The sequence below is a fragment of the Cupressus sempervirens genome, chromosome 1, assembly GCF_028749045.1.
Source record: "Cupressus sempervirens isolate cs-2001-9-10 chromosome 1, ASM2874904v1, whole genome shotgun sequence".
In the NCBI taxonomy this organism is placed as follows: Eukaryota; Viridiplantae; Streptophyta; class Pinopsida; order Cupressales; family Cupressaceae; genus Cupressus; species Cupressus sempervirens.
This window is the reverse complement of record NC_143118.1, coordinates 696,877,233-696,894,814: the sequence shown is the minus strand read 5'-3', so window position 1 is coordinate 696,894,814 and position 17,582 is coordinate 696,877,233.

The window sequence follows — 17,582 nt, the reverse complement described above, 5'->3', positions numbered from 1 at the left end:
TGCTTTCCTTCCTTGCCACTAGAATTTAGGGACACTAATATTTTCAAAGTGGTTGCCAACTCTTTAGTGATTTTTATCAAACATGATTTTTTCTACCTTGATGATTATGTACACATTATAAGATTGTGTTTCCTTGAAGAGTGAAAAAGGGATGGGTGTTTGAAGTAGTTTATGAATTTAGGTTTGGGGAAGTTGTGCAAGGGATCCAAATAGATAAACTAGACTAAGTGATGGAGAGATAGAGCCAATTAGGAAATCTTACATCTGAGTGTGGATTTGTGTTGGATAATGTGGACAAAGTCTTCTCAAACCATGTTTCTCATACTAATAGCTTCTCAAAGAAATTGAATCAGTAAAAAAAAAGGGATAGATATCTAGGGCCTATAGAAAATATGGATGAGGCTATGAAGTTTACAAAGAGGATCCCCTTAGAGAGAAATTAGATTCAGTAGAAGACTTTGGATACATCTTTAAATTCTTTAAAAGAGGGCATGAAAAGGGAATCTATAGATTTGAACCCAAGATTTCATGTTATAGAAATGGTACCAAGAAAAACTCAAGCGGTCGACATGTAAAACCAAAATTATGTTAGTTTTCTTCAAAGGAAGACTGTTGATTTAGGATTGGTGGCTGTGGAAACTCTGAAGTTACTTTGTAAGGATTTTGTTTTTGATGGTGAGGTTGACGATGCAACCAATAATGGATAAAGTTCTGAAAGAGAACCAGGGTATGGTGTTATTTCCCATGGATTTTATGTCCCTAGAAAAATACAAGGAGATTCCCACCAATATTATCAGAAAATTTCTATCTAGAGGGATTTCTCTAATACAATTCAAGAGAAGTTAGACCTATTAGATAGACCTCCGAATTGTGATGGATTCCAAAAGGATGGATATAGAAAAAGAGTAGGTGAGATATCTCTATCTATTCAAAGAGAAGGAGATATGGAGGAGGAATTCTAAGATGAGTTAGTAGGTAAGGTTGTAGGGTTGAGAAAGAGCTTGATTTGAACTAGGAAGAGTTACTTCAAAAGAACCTTGTTGGGCATGGTCTATCAAAATATTCTGTAGAATATTGTTTTGAAAATGTTATTTTTGAGGTTGCTAATGAGAAAATTAATGGGATAGCTAATGAAGATGGTGTAATGTTATTTGACTTTCCTAATTTTGAGGAGAAATGGGTCCTCAAAGAAGGTGTTCTTCAATAGGAGAATCTTACACCACTATTATATATTTCTCAATCTAACTCTAACTTATCCAAAATTGGTGCCTCTTCAATCCAAAATAAAGAAAAACGTAGACCTCCAAAAGGTAAGAAAAGAAAAGATGAAGTAGCATTAGGTGTTTAATTGACTTTGAATTTGAAAAAACTCCAAGAAAAAGTAAAGAGGAACTAGCTGCATTCATTTCCAAACTAATTAATAATTGAAGGAGAGTGAATGGAACTCTAGGGGAAAATGAGGCTTATGTCTTGGAGTGTTAGAGGCATAAATGCCTCTAACAAAGCCCACCTCATCAAGGATCAAATCGTGATGAGTGAGTTTGATGTATTTTTGTTATAGGAAATGAAAATTTCTAATGAGGCAGGAGACAAATTTTTTAAATCATGGAAGTATTGGTCTTATTTTTTTCTCCATCCATAGGAGCTTTTGGGGGACTGGATATTTTGTGGGGATAGAAGAAATGCCAAATGCACAGATTAAGCTCCAATACAAACTAGATTATTGTTGAAGTCTCTAGCTTTGACCTTTCCTTTTTTATCATTAATGTTTATGGGCCAATAGTTATTTTAAGCTAGAAAATGTTATGGGGTTTTCTTTCAAGTATCCTCAATAGTTTGGGTTCATGTAAGTTTTTCTTAGGTGTCAACTTTAATGCCACTTTAGGATCTAGATATAAATTTGGAGGAGGAGATGCTTCTCCAAAAGTTACACTAGACTTTAAGTATTTTCTTAATGGGAATGTATTATTAGATTGTGTCCTAGTAAATGGGGTTTCTACATGGTCTAATAGGTTAATTGGAGTAAATATTATTGGTGTAAGGCTAGAGCATATTCTTCTAAACCCATAGTGGGTCCTAGAGTAGGGATTTTGTGCCAATTTCATTCTTCCTCTTTAAGTATTTTATCATTTTCTTATTGACTTAAAAATCCAAGGGGCTTCTTCTAGCTATAAATCGAGGTCATATATCAACATTGAGAAAATGTGGTTCACATATAAACAAATTATTATTTTTCTTTTTAAGTACTAAAGGGAGAGTCCTTCTATGGAAAGATCAACAATGTTTCAACTTGCTAAGATCTTTGGGTGTATGAAACATAAGATTAAAGAATGGAATAATGAATATTTTGGTAATATTTTGAGATAAAGAGGGATCTATAACATCAAGTTCAATAGTGAAATAATCACATTATTTTTAATGGACTAATGACTCAGGTATATGAAATACAAAGGGTTTTGAAGGTGAAATTCGATGAGTCACTCTTGAGAGAGAAATTTTACTAGAGACAGAGATCTAGGGAACTATGGTTAAAAGAGGGGGACAAGAATATAAGTTTTTTCCATTCGTTGACCAAATTAACAAGACATTAAAATGCAAATTTTCAAATTAAGGATAGTCTAGGGATAGTAATTAGAGATGACAATTTGATTCAACAACAAGTAGTTTGGTTTTTCCAAGACAACAAGGCCCCTCAGGACAATTCAAAGGTCCTTGATTACATTCCTAGGTTGGCCTTAGATCAAGAAAATCTCATGATTATATATCCATTCTCCTTAGAAGAGATTAAAAAGCCATTTTTTCTATGGCAACATATAAGGTTGTGGGTCCTGGTGGGTTTACCTCCCCTTTTCTTTCAAAAATGTTGGAATTTTATGGGAATGGATATTTGGAGGGTAGTTGAAGAATCTATAATCCATGGATATATGGTAAAAAAAAATTATTACATCATTCATCAGACTTGTCCCAAAATTCCCCCATCCTAATACTTTTGCATATTTTGGCCCATCTCTATGTGTAATACAATCTATAATGTTTTTACTAAAGCAGTTGCATCCAAATTGGAAAAGGTTATGCATTTAACTATTTTAGAATAATATGGAGGTTTTTTTTTCTAGGTAGGGAAATTATGGAATTTTCCTTGATTACTAATGAATTACTTTATTCTATTAATATTGGAAGGTCACCCGCAATGATTTTGAAATTGGACATGTTGATGGCTTATGATGGAGATAGCTAAACCTTCCCCAGGCAAGTGATGGAAATAATGTTAGAATATATAGTCTAACTATTATCATAATTATAAATTTTATTAAACCTTAACCATTTGAGAAAAAAATGAACAACCATAACAAGATACTCATACACAATAACATTAGATATGTTAACTAGGGAAACCTTTGATGGGAGGGAAAAACCTAATGGGGATGGTACCCTCAAAGATGATGCACTAATATAAATACTACTTGTTAGAGGATGGACCCTGTTAGAAGTCTATGAAAAAATTTCAATACATATCAATCCTTGTTATGAGACTTTGAATCCCTATTAGGATATTTCAACCCTATTAGGAGTTGTAGAATATAGATGGACCAACTATCCAAATAGCTTCAGGGGAAAGAGAAATGAAACCACTTTCCAAATGATCTTCATATTATTCTTTTTAGGATAATAGGATTGAACTGTACTTGAACTTCCTCTTCCTCTATCTTTTCAATCGAACTTCTACTTCTTTTGGTCTTGATACTAGATCACCAACTTCACGTCCAATAATCCCTTGGATCACTTACTCACATTTACTAAACAATCAACTCTTGTTCGCACACATCGCACTTGATACCTATCTCAATCAGGGAAAAATACTTTCCTTTATACAAAGTCCTCAAAAAAATTCATTGAGTTAACTTTGATGCTTTCCAAATTAATTATAATAGGACCATAATAAGATAATTAATTATTTCACAATCACTTAACATTGTTGTCTCATAGTCTTAAAAACTTCTCACATGTGAAACTCCAGACATTACACACTCCTTGATGTCATAATTAGACTATCCTTTGTTATTGTATAACTTCACATATCCTAATTCTATCTCTGTTAGGAGATACAATCCAATCATCAGAAACTACTCATTAGGTACTCTCTCTTTGTACTGCTCTTTGTAAATAAAACATATCTTCTTCATGTCTTCAACTTACTTTATGGGCATTTAACCTCATCATCAAGAAACAATATAGAACATGTCCTTCACCACACTTCACCTAGACATCTAACCTTTGTTTTTATGGCCTCATTCTCAAACTACTACTTTTCTAGTCTTCACAAAAATAATACTATGATGTCATCAATGACAAACATAGTCATAAAGGCAACATTTCAATCATGCTACATGCTCTCCAATTCTTAGTATACTCCCCCAAAGGAATACCATTAGAATTTATGATAATAGTCTCCCCCTTTGGCATTGATGGCAACATAGATAAAAAACATTTAAGTTCCAAGAATACCAAACAATATTCTACTGCAACTATTGTTGTAGTCATGTTTTCAAATCCTCTTCATCAATCAAATTTGAAATCCTCTAGACCACTACTCTATTCTCCAACTCTTAGGATTAGCATGAGTTTTTCACATGCTAAAAAGCTCTCAACTTCTCCCCCATACAATGTTACTCCCCATTTGTATCAACACTACTTATCTTCCTTTTTCATGTTGTATATCTCCCTCATAGAGATAACCTTTTTTCTTATTTAGATGCATCTTTCTAAATCTCCTTATTAGAGACGTTCTCATCTTTCACCATTAAAATGTCTCTTTGCCTTTCAACTAGAGGATACACATTTCTCCCCCTTCATACTAGGAGTTGTCACACTTCTCTCCTCATATTTATGAGATGCTTTGAACATGCTTTCTTCTGTCCCCCATTAACATCAATGAAAAATGCTTCATTATCTCAATCATCAGCGTCAAGTCTTCAATCAACTCAAGTGTCCAAAAATATTGTTTAAGACCAATTACCAAGAGTCCTTAATGAATCTTCTCATCACAAATACTCCCCCATACAAGAAGCATCAACATTCAGTCCAATAAAATAATAATGTTCTCTACCACTAGATTGATGTAGTCTCTACATCATCTACTCTAAAGTAGGTAGGCACATAAACCCAAGATTATCTCTCAATTACTCAAATGTGTCTTTAGAAAAGGGCTTTGTAAAGATATCTATAATTTGATCTTTAGTACTAACATACTTTAATCTAATCTCTTTCTCTACAACCTTCTCTCTCAAAACATGATACTTAGTAGATATATGCTTAGTCTTAGAACGTAATACACGATTCTTAGACATACTTATTGTACTTGTGTTATCACAATATATGACAACGAGTTTTGAAAATTCTATCCCAATGTCCTTCAATTCATCCATATGACTTGATTACAATTATTTGTTGTTTGTACATACTTTGCTTTAGCTATACTCTATGAAATACAATCTTTTTTCTTTATCAACCAAGAAACCAATCTTCCTCTAAGATAAAAATGCCCCACCATTAGAGCTTTTTATGTCATCCATGTTGCCTATTTAGTCAACATTAGTATAGGCACATAAAGTGAAATCACTTGATCAATCATACCATATCCCATAATCAGATGTTCCCTTCAAGTATTTGAATATCCTCCTTTTTTTTGCATAATGATAGTCTTTAGGATCAACTTGAAATCTAGCTACAATCCCAACTACATTTTTTATATCTAGTCTGGTGTGAGTTAGATGTTGAAAACATCCAATCATGGATCCATACATCTTCTACTCAACTGTAGGTGTCTCATCCTTGATGGATAAATTATGACCAATTATCATTGTTCTACCAACAACCATATAATTTTCTAAGCCAAATCATTTCAACATGTCTTCCAAATACTTATCTTGTGAAATGAAAATACCATAACTATTTTTCAGAATCTATAAATCCAAGAAAAACTTCATTTCTCCAATTATACTCATCATGAATTCATTCTTCATTTCCTTAGAAAACTTATCACTTTCTTCATCATTACCTCCAAAGATTATGTAATCAACAAATATTACTATTATTAGAAAAAAAAAATCAATTTCTTTCAATTACAAGTTACTATCAACCATAACTTTAGCAAATCCAAGTTTTTCCAAATACCTATCCAACCTTGCATACTAGGTTCTAGGTTCTTTCTTCAAACCATATAGAGCTTTCTTCAATCCATATGCCATATTTTTGTCTTTTGTCAGAGGGAAACCTTCTGGATGTTCAATATAAACCACTTCTTCAAGTTTTCCATTTAGAAAGGTTGATTTAAAATCCATCTAATTCACTTTGAAGTTCTTATTTTTTGCTTAAGCCAAAAATATTCTCACTGCTTTCATTTTGTCTATAGGGGCATATGTTTCCTCATAATCTATTCCTTCTTGCTATGATAACCTTTGCATACCAATCTAGCTTTAATTTACACAACTTCACTTTGTTTATTCATCTTATTTTTAAATACCCATTTATTTCCTAAAACATTCTTTTCTTTAGGTCTAGGAACTATTTCCCATGTCTCATTCTTTATAATCTAATCTAAATTTGCCTTATTTTCTTGAATCTAATGATCATTTGTGCATTCCTCATCTACACTCTTAGGTTTGACTTGAGAAATCTGACAAAATTCCTCATTCACTTTGTTTCTTGTCATTACTCCTTTTTCTTCACTTCCAAATATCTTCTTTGAAGGGTGATTCTTTTTCAAGTTCTTGTTAGGAGTAGGAGTTTCTATCTCAACTCTTATCTCTTCTCTTGGTTTAGATCTCTTATCTCCTCTTTGCTCAATAATTTGTACATTATTCTGTAGGTCATTGTTAGACTCTAAGAAAACTTCTCCATTCTCTCTAACAATTCTAGGATTTTCTTCTTCCTCATCAGAATTGTAATCTATCATATTTTCCTTAATTCAAACCTTCTTATCAACTTTTACATTTTCACACTCAACAATTGTTTTGGTTCTTTGGTTAAAACATCTATAAGCTTTTATTTTCAATTAATAACCAAGAAACATACTTGTTGGAAATATAAGAGGAGTAATTGAGAAGGAAGGGGTAAATTATTTACCACTAAAATAAATCCCAAATCCCTTAGATGTCAACACAAAACATAAACACTACTAAAAATATTGATGCTCGACAAACACACAGGCACTCGATTAATACTAATAATATGTTGTAACTCGATAACCACTTAAATAGAAACTATTAGTAAGAAAATGAAAATCTTAGGATATTATCTATGATTAACCTTACTTAACTTAGTTGCATACACATAAAAGAAATAACATAAACACAACTGACACCAAGATTTAACGTGGGAACCCAATTTCGAAAAAACCACCAATTGCAACTAGTTACTGATTTTCATTCTTCTAAAGTGAGTCCTATTAGGAGCCAACCTTTTTAAAGGTTTACAAAAGACACTCTTAGGTGTGACCCTGATAGAGTATTTAATCACCCTGTTAGAAGTGGCCTTATTAGAGGTCTTTAGTCACTTCAATCTTGAAATGCTACCTTGTTAGAGGATTTACAAATAGTTGTTAAGAAAATTCTATTAAGAGATTTAGATCACTGCTACAATGGTTAGAGAGTAAAAATGAGATGACCTAATTTATGATGCAACTAAATTACTGATTATAGATCTCAATTCTAGCTTGAATACATTATTCTTCTTAATTGAATGTATCTTTGTAGCTCCACAAAGATATTATTCTTATCCTTCTATCTTGCTTCCTCTTAGCATCTTCTATTCCTCCATACACTTACACACATTCAATCCTAAAATTGACCTAATATTTATATCATACATATTTTAAAGTTAGCTTTAATAAAAATTAGAATAATTAATATTCATCTCCTTAGTCGGCTAGAACCAAAAAACAAATCTATTAAACTAAATATGCCAAAATAAGAAAATCCTTCGTTAACCGACCCTACTCGGTAGACACTCACTCTAAAATGATTTTCATGTGTTAATCGAGTGAATTTTTTTAACACTACATCTTAACAAAATTCCATTGGTAACTGAGTGAGCTCAGTTAAAACTAGTTCAATCCAACTATTCCTTCATTAACCAAGTGACCTTGGCTAACACTCAACTTCTGCGAACTTGATAGACATTGTCTTCTAAATTTGACAAACTCTAAAATGCTTGGAAGATATATGAAATTGTCTTCATCACTTGAGTGATCTTGACATACATTAATTGGAAAATATATGACATTTTGTGTAACATTAAAGATAATACACAATTAACCAATTATTTTCAACAATACATTCATCACATCTTGGATCAAATTTACCAATATCATCATCTCTTTTAATGTAACACTTTCTTTCAAAAAATTTGAAATACTTTACTGAAGGTTATGACCAAACCATAATGCATAAGGAGTCTGATCTGTACCTTTTTTAATTTTTACCATGTTCATGGTGTATAATTTTGTATTGATTACTTCTCTCCAAAATTTATTCGATTCATCCTTCTCAAACATCATTTCTCTTTATGCCTCTAATACTAATATGTTTTTCTTTTCTGCTATCTCATTCTGCTCAAGGGTCTTAGGTGATGATAACTATCTCTTAATCACATTCTTTTCACAAAACATGTTTAACTCTCTACAAGAAAATTCTCCACGTCTACTTGATCTCAACCATTTAATCTTTACACTAACCTCATTCTCAACTCCATTCTTGAATATCTTGAACTTCTTGAATGCTTCAGATTTCTCTTTAAGAAATGCTACCCACATTATTCTAGTGAAATCATCAACAAAAATCATAAAATACCTTTCTCCATAGAATCCTCTTGTCTTGGTAGGGCCACTCAAATCTGTATGAACAATGTCTAGCTTCCTTGTGGTAGTGAACTTCTTGCTAGGAAATGATACCTTCCCTACTTTTCATGATACACTCTTTGTAAATAACACTAGTAGGCTTCATTACCTTGGGAAAATCTCTGACTGTAAATGTACTACTATCCTTCACAATTTTATCAAAAGTTATATGAAAAAACCTTCTATTCCATAACCAACTATTATTCACCTTTGCAACAAAACATGTCATCTTAGTATGATTTGGCTAAAATACATTACCTTTGGATGTTAGAAATATAAGGTAGGCAAGGTTACTGAGAGGGGAGGGGTGAATCAAGAACCAATAAATTTTTTTTTACTTCTCCAATTAATCCTTCATATAATATTATCATCTAATTGCATGCATGAAAGAGGCAAAGAAATAAAACATTCATAACACTTTCACACAAGATATGGTGACCCAAAAACCTTCCAAATAGAAAGTAAAACTGGGGTGGGGATGATACCCATGAGCTTTAGTACTGTAGTATAAAGTTAACCTATTAAGGCTTAAAATTCTTCTTCTTAGTTGTCAAGGACACTAGTCCTTTACCAACAAAGAATGTTGCATCAATGGTGCTTTTCCTGTCATCAACACTTCTTGCACAATCATTATCTATGAAGGCTTTCAAATCCAAATTGCTTCCTTTCTTGTACCATAATCCATAGTCTTCAGTACCCTTTAGATACCTTATGATTCTCTTGATTTCCATCATGTAATTTTCTTTAGGATTTGCTAAGAATCGTGATACCATACCATCTGCTAATGAAATATCAGGCCTTGTATTCACTACATATTCCATTTTTCCAATCATTGATCTCTATGTGGTCTGATCTACTTCTTTGGAATCGTCATTTTTGGAAAGTTTATGTTTAGTAGAAAAAGGTGTTCCAACTAGTCTTGAATCTTCCATTCCAAACTTCTTTAGTATCTCCTTGATATATTTGGATTGAGCAATGTACATATCATATTTCTTCTATTGAATTCATAATCAAAAAAAGAATTTTAATTCTCCAAACATGGACATCTCAAATTCTTTACTCATCTCTTCTAAGAAAACTTTGCACAAGTCATCATTTCTAGTAAACAATGTGTCATCTACAAAGATTTTTTCCAATACAATCTTCTTCTTTAGTCCTTCTTTGATATATGGCTTGTTGTTATCATTTGTTCTTTGAAAACCAATATCTATCAAGTAGTTATGAAGTCTTTCATACCAAGCTCTAGGAGCTTGCTTGAGACCATACAACACTTTGTCTAGTTTACAAGTCATATCTTATTTTTTAGGATCTATAAAACCATTAGGTTATTTTATGTAAACTTTCTATTCAAGAATGTAGATTTCACATCCATTTAATAAACTTTAAATCCTTTATGTGCAACATAAGCAAGTAAAGTTATAGCACATTCTAGTCTTGCAACAAGAGTAAAAGTTTCACCATAATGAATACCTTCTCCTTGAGAATAACCTTTGCATACTAACCTTGTTTTGTTTCTAGAAACTTCTCCATCTTCATTTAACTTATTTATTAAAACCCAATTTGTGCAATTTATATTCTTATCCTTGGGTCTAGGAACAAGAGTCTAGGTCTTATTCCTCTCTATCTGTTCTATCTCTTCATCATAGTTTCAATCCAAATTTCATTATCCAAAGCATCTTTAACTAATCTAGGTTCAAACTGACTAAGAATACGTGTACCTTTCAATTTTTTTCTTGTCATTGCACCATCTGACTTGTCTAAAATGATCTAATTAGGTTCATGGTTCCTTCTAACATATCTTTCAAATATAGGTACTTTGTATTTATAACTTGTTCTACTAGGCTCACCATGATCTTCTATATCAAGTTTAGGTCCCACTGTTTATGATTTGGGTCCTTCAGAGTCAATATGCTCTAGTTGCAACTTGGTAGCCTTTGACTGTGACTCAATTCCTTCATAATGTGACTTGGATTGCACTGGTTGCAACTTGGGTGCTTTTGGAGATTTTGGAGACTTTGGAGGTTAAGTCTCCTGACTTCCAATTAGATTTGGCAATGTATCAAGCTCAAAGTAAATAAAACTTCTATAGTCCTCAGGTTCTTTGTTGCTCTCTTCTTCACTCTTTTCTACAAACTCATCAATTATCACATGTGCACTTTCTATGCTCTTTTGAGTGGATAAATTCAAACATTTATATACTTTACTTCTGTTGGAGTATCCTAAGGATATACCTTCATCACCTTTGACATCAAATTTACCGTTTCTAGTCTCTTTCAGAATATAATATTTGCTGCCAAATACTTTCAAGTAGCTTACATTAGGTTTTTATCCATACCATAGTTCATAGGGAGTTTGATTTTAGTCTTTTTTTAGCTATACTCTATTCAAGGTATGCAATACAATACTGATTCCTTCCTTCCAGTATTTGATTGCAACATTCTTTTCTATCATCAAAGTTATTGCACAATCCATAATGAATCTATTCCTTCTCTTAGCTATACCATTCTATTGATGTGTACTAGGGGCTGATACTTGTCTTGTAATTCCTCTTTTAGTGCTAAATTCATTGAACTCATTAGAGATGAATTCACCACCTCTTTTTGACCTCAAACATGTTAGTTTCTTTCTAGTTTCCTTTTCTACTCTTGCTGGATAACACTTACACTTTTGAAAAGATTTTGACTTCTTCTTTAGATACAATAAAATCATTATTCTAGAATAATCATAAAAAAAATGAATAAAATACTTATCTCCATTGTAGCTCTGTATTCCAATAGGTCCACATAACTCTATATGAACCAGCTCTAAGACTTCTTTAGAATGATATTTTTTTCTTTTGAAACTTGTCTTGCCCATCTTACCAATTTGACTCTTTTGTTCTTTCTTATCTTGATTAGATTATCAAAGTTCACATTAGATAACCTTTTATGTCATAACCAACTTTCTTCTACTTGAGCAATAAAACATGAACTTTCACTGAGATCTAGATAGAATAGATTACCTTTGTTTTTTTACCAAACCCATCTAGATTTCCTTTTCCATCTAGTAGTTTGGCCTTCCCATTCATGAATTATACCTTGAATCCAATGTTATTCAAATGTTCCACACTCAATAGATTATGCTTTAGTTCTTCAATCCAATATGCATTATCACATCTAAGTTCATTGGTTAGTAAGATACAACATTTTCCCTTTATGCAACATGGTTCATTATTTCCAAATCTCACACTTCCACAATCATAATGTTTCATATGTTCAAACTTTATTTTGTCACCAATAATATGATGTGAGAAACCACTATCAATAATCCATGTATCATTTTTGCTAATATGAAAGATAAGTGCCATTTTATCTCCTTCATCATCAGATTTATCTTTTACAAAAATATAGACCATTTCATAATCTTCACTACTATCTAAATATTTAGCCATAAAACTATTAGAAACATGAATGCTAATGATATTCCTATGTGGGATTAATGCATATATTTTACTATAATGATACAGTTACATTCATGATTGAGTTTTTCATTGATGTCACCATCGTAGTCTTCTGTGGTATCTACCAGAAGAACAGTGGAAAGATCAAGTTGGTATGGACTACTAGTTGAGTATTCTCACTATCTAAGGTTATGAGAGATACTTATAAGTATCTAGTATATGTACTTAATGTCAAATGAAGAAATGTTAAGTCTAGAAGAAGTTATGTAAGTTTTGGTGATGTTTGTTTTGAGATAGTGTTTACAAAGGTGTGTCTTGGTAAACTTGTTATATCTCTTAGAAAAATTGTTATTTTAAGAATTGAGGTTGGGGATATGAAGAAGACACATTTTTGATGACATAGCATAGTTTTCTCATCATAATATTGTGTGTATGGAGATTTATTCAAGTTGCAAGGTGGAAGATTGATGCTATTGCTAAGTGTAACATATTCTTAATGTGGTTCTATAATGATTAATTGAGAAGATCTAAAAATTAACTCAAGGAACTATTTTATGGACTCGGTATAAAGGAAGGAAATTTTTCTTTATCATGATAAACATGTGGATGATATTTGTAAGTAGCAAAGAGAGTGAAATGCAAAGTTGAGTAGAGCAGAGTAGAAGTGAAGGAAACTTCCTTAGCGAGGTTTTGCTGACTGATTTGAGGTTCGTGACCTAGTCTTCAAGGTATGATAGTTTTTGGTTTGATTGATAGAACAAAAGAAAGAACAACATAATATTAAATTGCATGTTTGAGTAGTGAGCTCTTATTGTAGTTGAAATTGCATGTTTAGGCAATGGGCTCTTCTTGCATACATTGTACTACAACTCCTAACATAATTGGCACAACTCCTAATATTGTTGGAATCTTCTAACATGGATTTAAAGTATACTAATAGGGACTCTATGTACTAAATGTTGTAATAGACTTCTAACAAGGTCCATCCTCTAACAAGGAATATTTATATTAGTACATCATCTTGTGGGCATCATTCCCACTGGGGTTTTCCCTTTGATCAAGGTTTTCCCTAGTTAACATATCTAGTGTAATTGTATATGTGCATCTTATTATAGTTGTTTTTTACTTTGGTTGAATTGTTAAAATTTCTTAAAGAAGATAAATGTTTTAATTGTTAGATAAATGATTCACCCCCCTCCCCCCCTGAGTTATCTTGGTGGACTATTGTTTCTAACAATTGGTATCAAAGCATCAGGTCCTTGAAGATAAATTTTAACAACTTTGGGAGATCCATGGTGAGCATGTTCAAGAAAGATAGTCCCAAATCTAGGAGAGAAAATTTTGACACCCGAAAGGTGGAAATTCTTGGTGAGTTATTAGATTTGTGTAAAGAGCGGAGTAATAAATTTTTAGATATAAAATCCTTTTGTTGTATACATAATAACAGAAGCTCAAGGAAAGATAGGTCTAGATCCAAAGAAGACATAAAGATAGAGAAAGGTATTGATCTACATACAAAGAGAGAACTGGAAGGTATAAAAAAAAAAAAATTGTTTGATATGTAACTTAGAATTTGGTCATTTTTCATCCAGATGTCCTAAGAGATTAAGAAAAACTAGAAAGAGTTTACTTTATGATCAAGTTGAATAATTTAGAGAAAGTATGGAAAGATCCTTGAAAGACTATGATAAAGAGGCTATATTGATTAATTAAAAAAAAGTAATATGAGAGATAGATATGGTGACTATTATGGAAAGTGAAAATGTGAGAATTGATGAGAAATTCAAGATACAAGAGAGAATAGTTGATTACAATTTAGATGATGATGTTTTTACTAAACCAAGTAATAATGAAGTATTTCTTGAGACTAACAATGATTTGTAGAATGAAGGAGAGTCAAGGTAGGAACAAAGCTTAGAACCTTTAGTAAAGCCAAGAGTTGAGATAGCAACTCCTAATTTGGGAAAGAATATGATAAAGAATCACGCATCTGAGCAGATCAATGAAAGTAGAGATAAAGGTCTGATGGCAAGAAGGAAATTCAATGAAGAACTATGTTTGATATCTCATGTTGAACCTAATAATGCAAATGAAGCAATTAAAGATGATTATTGGAAATAAGCTATGAAAGAGGAATTGGATCAGATAGTAAAAAATGAGACATGGGAATTGGTCCCCAGATTAGTAGACAAGAATGTGATAGGAACTAAATGAGTATTTAGGAACAAAATGAATGAACAAGATGAATATATGACGAACACAAAAAGATTGGTATGTAAAGGTTACTCACAACAAGAAGAAATAGACTATGATGAGACCTATGCTCCAGTGGCAAGAATATAAGCAGTAAGATTATTCTTAGCCTATGCAGCACAAAAGAAATTTAGAGTGTATCAGATGGATGTCAAGTTAGCAATTCTGAATGGAGAACTTGAAGAAGAGGTGTACATAGAGTAGTTTGAAGGTTTTCCTTTGGCAGATGATAAGGACATAGTATGCAGACTGAAGAAAGCATTGCATGGCTTGAAGCAAGCACCCAGAACCTCGTATGCAAGGTTGGACAAGAATTTGATAAAGCTTAGATATAGCAAAGAAGAAATGAAGAAAGAATTTGAAATGATCACCATAGGAGAAATATTTTCTAGGATTGCAGATTGTATAGAATAAAGAAGGAAGCTTCATTTCTTAGACTAAGTACTTGAAGGATTCACTAAAAAGGTTTGGTTTGGGAACATGTAAACCTATTGGGATACCTATGGTAACTAGACATAAGTTATCCACAAAGGATGAGACACCTACTGTTGAGTAGAAGAAGTAAAAATCTATGATTGGAGGTTTGCAATATCTGACTCACACAAGGCCGAATATAAAAAATGCAGTCAGAATTGTTACAAGATTCCAAGCTAATCCCAGAGAAGTACATTATGCAGTAGTTAAAAGGATATTTAGATATCTAAAAAGAACATCAAAGTTTAGATTGTGGTATGACATATCTAACAATTTTACTCTAAGTGCTTATATTGATGTTGATTGGGCAAGCAGTATGAATCTATAGGTGCACTTTTAGTACACCATTTTAATAACTTTTAAAGTTGCCTCATGTAAAGAATTTCCCAAAATTGTTCCCAATATGCTTAACAAAGTTTCTATGAAGGATTGAATTGTTTTTGAGTCTAGATATGCAAATGTGGAAGCAAATGGAAGTCAAAGTTCATTTTTCTGCCATGGAGAAGCACTTCTTGAATTTTTCACAATGGAGTAGTCAACTTGGGATTTTCCACCAAAGGGAAAAGCGTAGTGGAAAACTCATTTTTTGCTGTACCTTTTGTAGTCATTTTTAGATTTTCCATTGGAGAAAAAAAATTTCATTTTTCACCAAAGAGAAAAGCGTAGTGGAAAACTCATTTTTTGCTATGCCTTTTGCAATCATTTTTAGATTTTCCATTGGAGCAACAAATGTTTTAGTTTTCACCAAAGGGAAAAACATAGTGGAAAACTCATTTTCTGCTATGCCTTTCGTAGTCATTTTTAGATTTTCCACTGGAGAAGCAATGTTTTAATTTCCATCAAAGGGAAAAGCAAAGTGGAAAACTCATTTTCCACTGTGCCTTTTGCAGTCATTTTTAGATTTTCCATTGGAGAAGAAAAAATTTCATTTTCCACCAAAGGGAAAAGCATAGTGGAAAACTCATTTTTTGCTACGCCTTTCATAGTCAAAGTTCAGTTTTCCACATGAGGAGAGAAAAGGCAAATCTCAATCCAAAATGAAGATATATGGGGTCTAGCATCAAGATCACTTCAGAAAAGTAATTTATGAATCAATCTTCATCAAAATTGTGCCCACTACATGAAGGTGGAAAATTGAAGATTGGGTGCACTTTTCGCACTCAAAAATAGAATTTTCACCCAGCATCAAATCCATAATAGAGAGATGGAAAAGAGCTCTTAATTGATTAAAAAAAGAATAGTAATCCCATAATGATTTATTGCTTGAAGATTTGGACATCAACATGACATTAAATATGAAGTGAAAAATTCATTTTCTGTTATGCCTTTCACAGTCAGTTTGGAGTTTTCCACAAAGGGAGAAGACAAAAGTCAAATTTCCACAAAGGATGGATTAGAGTGTTCCATGGCCAGTGACCTGATAGAAAAGAAGAAGTATTGCTTGTTAATTATTTTCAAAGTGCAGCTATTACTAGAATGTGTGAATTTCACCTACAATAGAGAAGTGGAAAACTGAGAACTTGATACACTTTTCAACCTTCATTTGGGATTTTTTGCCACAAGCATTCCAGAGAATCACTTCCAAAATTTAGAAAGGAATAAAAATGGTAAGCATGGAAGATAACATAGTGGAAAATTGAAGACATTTGGGTTACATAGCATGTGAAAGAAGAATGGTTGGAAACTTTATTTTATCAATTCTAATTTTGTAACAGTCATATAGAGAAGAATTTAGTAGCTCATATCTTTTGACTTAGTGATTTTTTTTTGATCGCTCTAGTCAAAATAAAGATAATTAGGTTTGGAAAAACATATCCAAAGATGAGCTCAATCCAATAGTGGAGTCAAAATATATGCCCCCCAAAACATGACCCATTTTTACCTGGCAGCAGTATTTATTTTGTTGTCCACTCAACAAAGGAAAGATTTTGATATTGATTTAACATATTTAAATGTCAATTGTTAAAATATAATGTAAATATGTTAATATATATCATTATTAACTTTAAAAGTTAGTAATAATATCAATTTTCAAAAGGAAAAATATGAGAAGTCAAAGAGACAAGATCTGTTACAGAACTGAAAAGTCACTGGAAGAAACCAAACAGTTGCTAGAGAATGTATTTATTGTAAAACCTTTACATTTGCAAAGGGTTCTTCTTTTTTGAAAGAGTAGGTATTGCTGGAGTAGAGGGGAGATAGTAGTTTATTTTATGCATTTCATTTCATGCATTGATTTCTGTAATAGATTTGGCCAGAGTTGTAGGCAAATAAAAATCAGAGCATTGTATTTGTTGTGTTCAAAACAAAGAAGAGTTTTTACTTCAAATTAGAGAATTTGGGTATTCTTTTTTGAATATATTCAATTAGAGTATTGTTGTATTTGGTTTTGGACATTATCTTGCATCTTGTGTTAGATAATGAATGTGTTGTAGATCAAAGCATTTGCATGTATTCCTATTGCAAAAATCTGAATATTAAATCTTCATTTATTCATTGCATTCACATAATCTACATTCA